At 45.2% G+C, this 13,137-nt stretch overlaps 1 protein-coding gene across 1 annotated transcript in view; it reads right to left on the reverse strand.

The window, feature by feature from the left end:
* Window positions 1–13,137, reverse strand: part of BCAS3 (BCAS3 microtubule associated cell migration factor) — a 476,692-nt gene that overhangs the window by 157,702 nt on the left and 305,853 nt on the right. The window lies entirely within an intron of this gene.

Consider the following 13,137-nt stretch of genomic DNA (forward strand, 5'->3'; position numbering starts at 1 on the left):
AAGCTACTTTCAGAAATATATGCAATTTTAGGCATGCTTTCCCCCAAACATTCACATCGTCATACATATTATTTGGTTGGAGAATCACAACGCAAAATCTGGAGAAGTATATGTTGAAGGAGAGCTATGATTTGCTTCACCCATGAAATTGCAAATAAGGTAGATTCACATTAAACTCCTGATGGTACCAAATTACTCCTCTATCCCTAGAACGGACCTCTTTTTTTCTAAAGGGGTTTTTTTTTTGGTACTTTTTCAAGGCCTGAGATTTCCCTAAGCCTGCTGCCACTTCCCTCTTGATTGTGGATGGTGCCCTTTTGGGCTAGATTCTAAGGTGGTCTCATGTCCTACTTTACAAAGGACTGTCCTCTATTTCAGGGATGACTACACCTGCAGGCCTCCAGATGCTGCTGGACTATCACCCCAGACTTCATAGGTCATGCTGGCTGGGGCTGATGGGAGTTGGAAGTCCCAAAACCTACTGAGAGCTACAGGTTAGCCTCCTCTGATTTGGTCGAAGGACAGACAGGTCCAAGTCCATTTTAAAGATAAGAAGCAGAAAAAGAAAGAGCAGTGAAAAGTGTTGATGTTCCCTCATCAACACTTAGCACCTTGACTGGAGACTGAGTAGGCACACAGGTTAGCTGCTCATGGTCTTCCCCACTAGGGGAATTAAAGCAATTATTTCTAAAATTTGGGCTTATACACGTAAATTAGCACATGCACATTTTAGGCACATCATGGTTCACTTTTGCAATGATACTGTGGCCAACCTAATGAGGGCCATCACTTAAGAGAACAGAATTCACTCTTGGTACACATGATTATTTGATTTGACCCATTGGAGATAATCTTACTGGGAGGTTCTCCTGAGTGAGCCCCATTGATATGAACAGGAGCCGGGCAAGAGCAGCACAGAAGATTCTGAAGAACTGCCCCATGGAAGATTTCTCCACTTCATATCCAATCAGAGTACGATATACCCAAAGTAGGCAGAGGTGTGCTGCTAGGACAAGAGATCCTGATGATTCAATATATATCTGGGGCAGTCCTACCATTAGTCAGAGAGAGGTAGAGGGGGTGGGCAATGACAGTGAGATGTTGAAGCTGTGCATCCCTCTTCGCTTCCCCTTCTTAGCCTAGATTGATGCCCCTAAATGCACAGCATCCAATCACTAGTGCTCAACTAAGATTCAGCTACCAGTCTGGAATAGAGTGGGCACCATCTCGTCCTCTGCCTCAGGTGGCAAAATATATTGGGCCAGCCCAGCCCTGGGAAAACACAAATGCCTTTTTAAGATATTCAATACAGAAGAGTTTGATTTCTAGGTTTTAAAGGAGTGCTTCCTCTCTCCCATCTCCAGCCAGCTACAAAGAAGGCTCACTGGTAAATCTCAACCGTGATCTTCAGGGGCAAAGGCAAACCACCAGGGTGCTATTTATAATGAACTGGGGTCCCAGAATATGTTAACAAACCAGAGCTGACCTTGATCACTCATTCAGAGCCAAAGGCATAGGGCTGCCTCCCCTTCTCTCTTCCCACACAGCCCACCTTTGCTCTGACATTTATCAATTTGCTTTCTTGATCTCTCAAGCAAGTCACGGCCTCTAATCGGCTGCAAGATCTCCAAGTCGCCATCCTAATTAAATTACTGAACGAAGAGACAGTGGAATGCAGGGGCTCACACAGAAGAACTGAGAGCATAATGGAAAGATTAATATGTACCAAGGTATTACTAGCATTGGTTTCCCTTCACCACCCCCACCAATACTTCTCTAGATGTGTGCAAGAGATAAGCCTTCTAAGTCATAGGAAATCGCTTGCAAGTTGGTCCTCTGCCTTAAGTGACTTGATTACTGCCATGTATTGTGCATGGGGCTGCCCTTGAAAACTATTTAACAACTTCAGCTGCAGGGGTGGTGAATCTCAGGCTCATGGGGCAAAAAGACCCTCCATCCCTGTTCAATTGGTTCAAACGATGGCAATTACTTCAATCTATGCTCAAACATGTTAAAAGATCTTCACCAGCTTCCAATGTGGTTCTGGTTGCAATTCAAGGCACATACTTTGTTCTAATCCTGGTGCTGATTCGGAGCACGGCATCTCAAATCCCAGCCATGAAGGTCCACATCAACTGGCACAATGACTGAAATGCCCTCCAGGCACCTCCTATTATAGCAGGAGTGTGGAACCTTTGGCCCTCCAGATGTTGTTGGATTATAACTCCCATGAGCCATGCTGGTTGGGGTTGATGGGAGATGTAGTCCAGCAGCGTTTAGAGAGCCTATGTTTCCCTGCCCCTGTATTAAACTGTAGCTTGATATAGCTTGGGAACTGCTTCTAACATGGGCAAATTTGGGCAGCTCTGCACCCAAATTTCAAGGATGATGTCCATCCTTAAAGCAAAAAGGTGGGCAGGCTGGAGCCATCCTAGTTAAGCTGCAGCTGAAAGACACCGGAAAAGTACTGAGGCTCAACGTGGCATCAGGAAGGTCCTCTCCACATCTCCTGACAAAAGCAGGGTATCTCCCTGATGTTGCCCTTGCCAGATTGCCATTGGTGAGGCGGCAAGTGCATTTGTAGGCCCTTGCCAAATGCCATCCTCTGCCCCATCAGGCTCCACTTCAAACCTGCAAGGTGTCACCTCTGAGTCCCCTCCCAGCTCAGAGCCTGAGGAGACCTGGCAGTCCTCATGCCAATTACAGGGACTGTTGTGGAACCTTCTCTTCCCTCCTGTGCCAAAAGAAGGTACTGTAGCCCGACCACAGATAATCTAGGTAGCTCTCTGGGCCAGATTCCTGACCCCAAGGCTCCCGGTTCAAGTCCCAGAGCCCTCCAAGACAATGCTGTCTCTTTACACAACAAAAGACTCTGTCAAGGGAAACCCAGCTATATAATGCTTAACACATCTCCATTGATTGTGCACATAACATATTCATGAGAATTTGAAGGGTCTGACTGGGCAGCGGTCCCAAAATGTGCCATGCCACCTCGGAGACAACCCTTTGCCTCGCTCGCAGTGGCCCAACTGGGACTTTGGATCTTAGCTTTATTAAGACACAATATTTCCTGTTAGGTCTTAAAAGCATTTAAACACTAGATCTCCAGGATTCATTACTTGAGAGGCCACCAGGGAGAAGGGGAAAGGAGAAACGGTGCTGGTGGTGGAGAGGGGAAGAGGTCCGTGTGTTAGTTTATCAAACTCAGTGGAAATACAATGTATTAATTATGCTAAATGAAGGAATATGGGCATCATGTTACTTTTGCAGGTCAGAAGATTTGAATTTGTCCCTTTCAGCCAGCTGGCCCTCTCTCGGTTTATTAGCCTTGCTCAGCTGCCAGAGCACATCAAAACTGAAGCAAGTGCAGGGAGCAGGGACTGAAACAGACCCCTGTCTGGGGGGATAAAGGTCACCATTTTGAGCAGACAACGAGGGGAGGACCCCTCATAATGTCAATCTTCTTTGGTTATAAAAAATTGGCTCGGGAGGAGATGAGTTTATAGATTTCCTTCTCACCCGTCCGAATTTCATGCTTCATTTCAAAAATCTCAATTTCCAAATGAGGGCCTCCTTCCACTGCTCTATTCCTGGGGAATTCTTTAGTTCCTGGTACCCATTTGCGTTTCCGTGTGCTGCTCTGGTTTGCCAGAATTGGCTTAGTCATGCTGGCCACATGACCCGGAAGCTGTCTGAGGACAAATGCCGGCTCCCACGGCCAGTAAAGTGAGATGAGCGCCGCAACCCCAGAGTCGTCTGCGACTGGACTTAACAGTCAAGGGTCCCTTTACCTTTACCCATTTGCTCTTGACACCAGGGCATTTAAACCCCTGACAAAAATCCAGCTTGTCATTCTGGCTTTCTCAAACAGCTCTCTCGCCACTCCTTGCCCCTCATGATGATCCTGATTTCTTGGATAATGGGTGCAGAAGCTTTTTCAACCTGAGGGCCATGTTCCCTTCTGGGCAACTTTTTTTATGGGGGGGCACAACCTGCCAGTGGTGGGTGAGGCCACAGGTGAAAGGGGGCATAGTCATGAATGCATTTTTTACCTTTGTATGGTAGGCTAGTTTCAATGCATGCCTCTCTCTATCTTCCTTACGGGCAAGCAAGAGGCATTATCATAGTTCCAGGACAAATTCCAGCCAAGCAAAAACATTCAAGGAGGGTGTGCAGCAGGGCCAGTGATGGGTGTGGCCTAAGGAGAGTGGGTGTGGCCTGGGGAAGAGTCTTGAGGGCCAGACAGAGAGGCCTTAAGATTCTCCACCCCGTCTTAGATTGAAAGCAGGGTCTGTGTGCGTTATCTCAGCCTATGCTGATGGCTCTACAAATACTCATACGTTTAGCTGGGTGCATGTTGGTGTGAACACATTGCAATGCTGCTGCGCTGCTGAGTTCCATCAAAGCCAACCAATAAACTGAGTGAGGTTTACCACAAGCGCATGTGCATTTGTAACTTGAAGTGGTGCTACACAGTCATAAGCCACCTTATAAAATTCAGCTTAATAAAATAAAATAAAAATAAAAATTCGGCACACAGCCTTTCTGAATTAATTCCAGTCTTTAAGCGGGTAATGCAACAGTGCAGCAGGGAAACGGGCGGGAGTCCTTAATGAGTGGGTTCCTCTTTTTAAAAAAGCATGGGTGGTTTGCATCTTTCTTGTTCTCGATATGTGGCAATCATCATACTCATTTACAGCATCTTATACCATTCCAATTTTTGTAGCTGTGTTGTTCCAGTTACAATAACGCCAAAGCACAAGAGAAGGATGTGAATGGATTCTGCCTGCTTTCTAGAACTGAATTTTGCATGCACCAAATTGTGTAGAGATCTGCATCCCCATCTGGGCAATCCTTTGGGAGCCACATGCCAGCGGTGGGTGGGGCCAGTGGCAAAAGTAGGTGGAGCAATGAATGTAAGCTTTACCTTTCTGAACATGCACGCGCGCGCACATGCACACGCACGCACGCACACGCACACGCACACACACACACACCTCTATCTTCCATCCAGGATCAACGTATGAAGACACATTCCAGGCAGGCAAAAACCCTCTAGGAGGGTGTGAAATATAGCTGGTGAGTGGTGTCGCCTGAGGAGAGGAGGTGTATCCTGGGGAGAGCTGGAGGGCCAGAAAGGGAGAGCTGGAGGGTCATATTTGAGACCCTCCTAAGCCTGAGGTTTTCCACCCCTCTTATAGAGCAGTACCATAGCAATCTCCCGAGATCTAAAGCAAAAGCTCCCCCTGCACAAATGTACAGTTAAATTAGTTACTCCTAACACAGAAAAATATATAGAATATGTATGCAATACTGTGCAGTATACACATTTTTGTAAGGAATCCTCCCTTAATTTTTTGTTTGCTGTTTTTACTAATCTATGCATTTTACACACATTCTCCCCTAATATGCATATCCTCTAATATGCACAATATATTTTTAATGGCACTTTCTGAAATGGAGAGAGGGTGCAACGGCTGAATGAGCTACGGGGCTGGGCAAAGCTTATTGGGAGGGTGAGATGATTAGGATGGCTGGCGGGGAAGGATGACAGGCCATGTGACAAATCTCTCAACATCAGTTTCTCATTGTTCCAGCCTTAAATTCAGTTCTCCACATTTCCACATTGGTTTGCAAATATATATATTTTTAAGTCCTCCTGAAAATTCACCAGCATTTTAGAACACATTTCTCCTAATATGCACTATTTTCTATGCAATTTTGTCCAACATAATATTTTTGTAAGCAAATCCCACTCACATGTAATTTCAATGCTATTTTCACAAATGTATGTATTCTTCTGACCACTATCCCTTAATTCAGACATTTGAGGGGAGAATTGGAGGAGTGTACACAAAATTGAAAGGAGTCTGAATGTCAGAAGTTGGGTGTGCTTCAAGTTGAGTCGTGTTTGCATTAGAACGTGAACTGAAACACATTTTCTCTTCCTCCCAGAAAATCTAATTCCCATTAGCCCCAGCCAACATGACCAATAGTCAGGGGTGATGGGCAGTTGCAGGGAGATCTGCACATTGAAAGCACATGACTTCCCCCAAAGATTATGGGAACTGTGGTTTGTACCCTCACAGAGCTCCAGATTCCCAGTGATCTTAACAGACTATACTTCCCATGATTCCCCTGACCTGGATCAAAGAACAGCTGCTATACTATACCTAAGTTGTTCAAAGTCTCCACTTGGTCGTATTTCAAAACGAGCAAAAGTTTTGAAGGTTTCTCCAGCATACAGCTCCTCAACTCCCCCCGCATCTCTGCCAGTCCCATTTGTGCTTAAGAAATGCACCAGACTCCACAAAACATCCATGATTAAATAAAACTTCCTGTGATTGAATCTGACTGCTATTTTACAATATTAATGCTAATGGACGATCACAGTCTTGTTTGCATGTTTTAACTTCAGTTGCCATACAAAGTTGCTGTACACAGGATCAGATGATGAAAGGATTTAGGGTGAAGCGGGGGGGGGGGAGTTTGGAGAAACCCTCAACAACGCACCATGTGTCAAAAGAAAAAGAAGGGAGTCAGGGAGGAGGAAAGCAGATTGGAATATCTACAAGTCCAGCGATATAATTAGTTTCTAATGTTAGGTTAGGAAATAAGGAAATCAAAAGAAAGAAGGGGTGGACACAACGATGGAGAGGGGAAAGGAGATGCTTCAGAGTGGCAACAAAGGGAGAAATGCTTTTAAGAAAACAGCAGAATTAAAACAGGAGTAAGATATGTAAAATAGATGAACGACGGCAGCATCCTCCTGCACCGAGGGAGCTGTTTCAGGAGAAACACTGTCCGTTTGTGGCCAGCGAGAATACTTTCCATTCAATAGCATTTGCAGCTTGCTGATTCATATGATTGCCGGCCGGCGCCCTGCTGGCGAGCCCCCTCCATTGAAATTAAATCCACTCTCTTCAGTTATAAATTATAATGCTCTATAAACAACACTCCCAGTGGGAACGGGGGCAGGGGGGGGGGGGAGAGATGCAGAGAGAGAGAGAGAGAGAGAGAGAGAGAGAGAGAGAGAGAGAGCTCTTCATAGTCTTCTTGCTGTTCCTTATGCTGTGCTCTTTGGTCACAAATAAGACCCACTTGGCTGTCACAGAGAGGATTTCTGGCTGTAATTTATATACTGTTTGATGTTTGGAGCCTTTGGAAGGGAACAGAAAGGTTGGATCACAACACAAACCCTAGCGGGGTGGGTGGGTGGAAGGCAGAGTGGGGGGGTGGACTTGGACATGAGTGTTCAAGGAAACGGAAAGAAAGAATATGTTTCATCCACATATTTTTGAAACAGATCATCAGGCACATCTTTGGGGGCACAACAGGATCCCCCAAGCACACTTTTACTGGGAAGTCAATGGCAGCAGAGTGAAGGGAACCTCACTTCCACATCAGTGTGGTGACTAGAGAGTGTTGGGATAAGACTGGGGAGGGTTTGGCCACAAAGCTTGCTGGGTGGACTATGGGCCAGCCATTCTCTCTAAGCCTGATCCCCCCCTCACAAAAGGGTAGTTGTGCTGCCTTATACCAAGTAGGACCATTGATCCATCTAGCTCAGAACTGTCTACACTGATTGGAAGCATCTCACTAAGGTTTCAGGTGGGGTGTTTCTCCCAGTCCTACCTGGAGATGCTGAGGAGTGAACATGGGACCTTCTGCATGCAAAGCAGATGCTCCACCACGGAGCTACAGTCCTTCTCCAAATCCCCAAATTCCATTGGATGATGGGTTGGGCTCCAGGGTATTTTTTTGTTTTGTTTTCTATATTAGCATTTACACCACTCCAGTTGGCTTACATACATTTCCCCATAATCTTTGCAAGAACTCCATTTAGGACAAGATGCTATTACTCTCTCTGTTATAGATGGATCAGCCCAATATTGTTGGGTAGGACACAAAGGAGCACCTTCTTTTGCAGAGTTAGTCAATCACCCTGCAGAATGCACCCCCTCACGATAACTTAGGCCACTTCCAGCCCATCAGTATTTTACAGAAGGGATTCAATCACACAACAGAAATTTAAGTTTGCTCAAATAGGCTATGGTTCAATCCTGCAATGAAGTTCTTTGAAATTCTGTACAGGTTTGTAGCAGGAAAAGGTCAGGGGCCCTAACATTTCAGACGAATGCAACAAACGCATATGTAAAATCTCAAGTCATTTGAAGCTGCCCTTCAGAAGGGAGAAGGGAGAAAGAAAGAAAGAAAGAAAGAAAGAAAGAAAGAAAGAAAGAAAGAAAGAAAGATTCAGAGAGGACACACACTTGCCATTGTAATAAAATTTAACATGTAACTTAAAAATAAATTAAATAAAGGAAACATTAAAAGATAAATGGAACAGGATGCTCTATGGCTGTGGTAATTTGAGTGGAAAGGAAAAGGGAATGGAGGAGAAAGGGAAGGAGTGGGTTTACATTAATAAATGATTAAAGGCCTTAACAAGGGGCTATCGGGTTGAACAGTGGAGCACACACGCCTCTCCACCTTTTCCCCTTCGGAGCAGCTTTTTCGCATTAGTTCACAAGGCCGATCAATATGGTTTTCATTTGCCGATTTCCATAACGCCATCTGGGATCGGCTCACCCGACCTAATGAAAGCAGGAGGCAAGCCGGAGTCATCGAAACGTTTGCGCGCGCTCGTCTGTCGCCAGCAAATAAATTCTGACGGGCGAGGCTGCAGTTTCCTCGTGCGCAGGGAGCAATCCCCCCCCCGCCTCCAAAAAGCAAATGCACAGACAAAGCAAGACTTACCTGTGCATCCTGCCCCTGAAGAAAGCAGGGAGGCTGGAAGCAGCAAAGCTGCTGCTCTTTTCAGGAAGCAATTCTGAGAAGAGGTTTGTTCAGACTCCAAGGAGTAGCTGGGGGTATTTGCAGTGGGTGGACATGTACACTGCAAGTACCACGGAGGGTTTCTCATCAGTGAGGACCGAGTCATCCCTCTCAGGGATGGAGGCGAGTGTTGGGCAGATCTGTCAATTTTGGTTTCTCTCAGTTTTTCGTTTTTCCAACCTTAAATTCACTTCTCCACATTTCCACATCAGATTGTGATTATTATTATTTTCTTTTTTAAAAATACTTAATCATTAGCATCTTAGTGCAAACTTCTCCTAATAGACACATTTTTGTATGCAATTTTGCCTAGTGAACACAGTTTTGCAAAAGGATTTCCCCAATGTAATGCTTTTTGTGTTCTTTTAACCAATATATGAATTCACATGTACACTTTACCCTAGTATATGCGGTTTTTTTGCACACATTACTTGGCTGGATAACTGCATTGCAAAATTCAGAGAAGTGTGAATTTCGAAGGATGGCTGTTCTGGTTCATGTATTGTTTCAGAAAGTGTTAATTAGACTTGTGAATTGAATCACATGGCTTGGGCATGGATAGAAAGGCCTTTGAGAGCTGGTGCAGTGGAATGCCCAGTGTATTAGCCTATGGCAGGGAGGTCCACATTCAAATGCCAAATGAGTCCCAAAGCTTCTTGATTGACCCTGTGTCAGCAGTCACTCTCTCTCATCTAGAGGGTTGGTATGAGAGCAAAATGGTAGCAGTGGTGGTTGGAACAGAGAACTATGCTCTTCAGAAGAAAGTTGGGATGTAAATCTATTAAATTAATTTATAATTATTCCCCCCACCATCCTATACTTACGTGAAAGACTGCCTTGCCCATATATGGTTGCCCAACCAAAAAGCACTATTAAAGGTGCCATCGGATGCTTGCCTTGCTTCTACAAAACTGAGTGTGCCTGTGCCAAGGCTGTGGAACTCCTTGTAGATTACTCTTAAGCAAGCACTGCTTACTTAAGACACCTGTTTAAAACTCTTCTGCTTACACAGACCTTTTTTTGATAAATAGCTTAACCCTCAGTTAGGGTGGTAACACTGTCCCAACATGGTTTGTGTAGCGTTATTTACCTAATTGGTTTGGGTGGAATATAAGCCTATAAAACAAACAAGTAAGAGATCCTGATCCCAAAACTGGCTCAAGGTTTAAAAGTACTAACCAGGACCCATAAGCATCTTCAGCTCATAAGATGAGTGAGTAGTCAACGGAACTGGAGTGATAATGGAGTCACATGGCCTATCTGTCTATATTGGTCAATGTCAGAGGCAGGGAGGCTGTGGCCCTTCAGATCAGTGTTCTTCAACCTTGGATCCCCAGATGGTGTTGAACTACAATTCCCATCACCCCCAGACAGCTTAGCCAAAGGTCTGGGGTGATGGGGGTCACAGACCAGCAACGTCTGGGGATCTGATATTGAAAAACACTGCTCTAGATGTCGCTGGACATCCTATGAGCTCCACCCAGCATTACCAACATTGATGAAAGGAGCTGTAGTCCAACTACATGTTCTTCAGTCCTGGTATAGATATATTCCCTACCGAAATTGGTTACACTCTTTAATTGGCTCAAGACCTTTGGGAAACGCAGGATCTGCAAAACTGTCGTGGTGATGTGAAGAGTTTGCAAGTGTAACCTTGAGTTGCTTTTAGTCTGGGTGGTACTCCCTGTCACACAGAGGCACAAGTGTGAAGGGATATACATCTATTTCTCCCTCTTCTATGTGAATCCATGAGCAAGTGGGTGTGCGCTAGACTCTAGCATTCTGCTTATAGATGTTGCCTGAAAGGTCTGCCAGCAGGTGAAGGTTAGTTCTGGCTAGGATGTGAAGTGGTCTGTCCTGACCTGCATTTGTTGCAATCAGCTGTTTCTGTTCTGCTGCAGTTCGGCTTCCACTAAAAACTACATTGTTCATCTCACTATCCACTACAGTGAAAACTAATGTAATTAATTTCAATGCATTTCAATGGAAGGGAAGCATCAAAAACAATGCAGGAAGCAACACAATTATTTACATTATGCTTGCGGACTAATCCCCCCCCCCCTCAGCAATAGTAAATACTGCTCATATTCATTTACATGATTTCTGTTCCTGGTTTCCAACAAGCATGTGAACTGCAGCAATTTCTGCTGCCATTTCAGTTTCTGATGGAATTCTTTGACATTCCTAGTTCCTACAAAAATGTATGTGCATTTGACTCTGAATGAACCCTTTTCAAAGGTAATAAGAGGAAAGAGGGCTTAGCTTTCCAGTGGTGAAGTGAATGAGTCTTAGCCCGTTCCACATTCACGGCACTCCAGCCAAGAGAGTCACAGATTCTCTCCCCCCCCCCCCCCGCATATGAATTCAGGAGAATTCTTCCCTTCCTGCAGGCCACATCAGCAGAGGATGAATTCTGGAGATCTTCCATGAATTCCTTCTGCTTCAGTTGCCTCCTGGTGTTGCAAGAAACTCATATAAAAAGCCTTTACAATTTAATGAATGGTTTGTCTCCCGGGGCAGGTGTGGAGAATAAAAAGACGGGTCACACAAGGTACCTACGAATGCTGTTCAAAACAAAAACAAAACAAAACACCTCCACATGCCCACTTTTGATTGGCTTGGAATTAGCCTCAAGGGCTATAAAGGAGATGATGATTTTATTTGCATTAGGTAAGAATGGGGGAGATGGGGCACCAGCTATGAATGAAAAGGAGCTACTTGTTAGATATTAGATATCAGCTATTACAAAATGATCAAGAGGCACGGTGCTTTAGTAGAGTAGGAATGGGGAACCTGTGGCTCTCTGGATGTTATTGGACTTCATCTCCCAGCACCCCTAACCACTGGCCATAGCTAGTTGGGGCTGATGGGAGTTGGAGTTCAAAGGGCTACAGGTTCCCCATCCTTGGAGAAGAGTGTTGGGCTACCACTGGCAAGACTCAGGCTCAAATCTCCACTCATATAACTGCTAAGCCAGGGGAGGAGGAACTCCGAATGTGCCCCTCCAGGTCTCTCTATCTAGCCCTCAAGACTCTTTCCAGGCCATATTACCACCCCAGCCACAGCTCCTTTTGTGGTTTAAGTGGTATATAAACCTTGCGAAAGGGACATGGGTGGCGCTGTGGGTTAAATCACAGAGCCTAGGACTTGCCGATCAGAAGGTCAGCAGTTCGAAAACCCGTGACGGGGTGAGCTCCCGTTGCTCGGTCCCTGCTCCTGCCAACCTAGCAGTTTGAAAGCACGTCAAAGTGCAAGTAGATAAGTAGGTACCGCTCCGGCGGGAAGGTAAACGGCATTTCCGTGTGCTGCTCTGGTTCGCCAGAAGCGGCTTAGTCATGCTGGCCACATGACCCAGAAGCGGTACGCCGGCTCCCTCGGCCAATAAAGCGAGATGAGCGCCACAACCCCAGAGTCAGTCACGACCGGACCTAATGGTCAGGGGTCCCTTTACCTTTACCTTAAACCTTGTGAAATAAATAAATAAATAAATAGATCAGTAGTGTCATACACTGGGAGAAAGTAGAAAATTCAGTTATAATTGTCCATTTAAGGGGGCTGAATAGGCTTGTGGATGTGCTGAGGTGCAAAATAAAGGGTATGCTTAGTTCATACACATGGCCATGATACCAGGCTAGTTTTCTTTCCCCGCCACCCAATGAAAAACACAGAACAACCTCTCTCTTTTTTTGAAGTCCAAGTCGACTTCGACAAAAAGCTTTTTCCTTTTTTAAAAAACCTCAGCTGACAAATCCTGATTATGTTCAGGAGGATAACAGAGGAGACACAACGCTGGACTGCCGTCTGGCTGGGCCCCACCTGACTATAAGCATCAGTATTTCTTAGACAGCTTGGATTTTCAAATTATTTCAAAAATTTGGCTGAACTCAGCCAATATATAATAGGCGACTCATCAAGTCTGCGGCGCGGAGACCTCGCCAGTAAGCTTGAAGCAGAGTGATAGTCCATGTTTATTAGGCTTCTGAGCAAGACGTCTTCCTGTAACAAGGGAAGATTCGGGCTTAAGCGAAAAAACAGGCTGCACTCCCCACCCCCTCCCTAAGTCTTGGGAATTGTGTGAAGGACACATTTACAGGGGAATTTAGGGAACAGTAGAGCTTTGTGGGTATTGCAGCGGACAAAATGGGGGAGGCGGATGCCTTCTAAAAAGAGGCAAATGCCACGCTCTTTGGAAGAAGATATTAAAAATTATTTCTCTTTCAATTACCGCTTGGAAACCAAAGTCACTTAAATCTGTTAAATGGATATAAATAATGCCAATTCCTCCCCCCCTTCTAACAG

The sequence above is a fragment of the Podarcis pityusensis genome, assembly GCF_964106645.2.
Source record: "Podarcis pityusensis genome assembly, chromosome: 15".
Lineage (NCBI taxonomy): Eukaryota > Metazoa > Chordata > Lepidosauria > Squamata > Lacertidae > Podarcis > Podarcis pityusensis.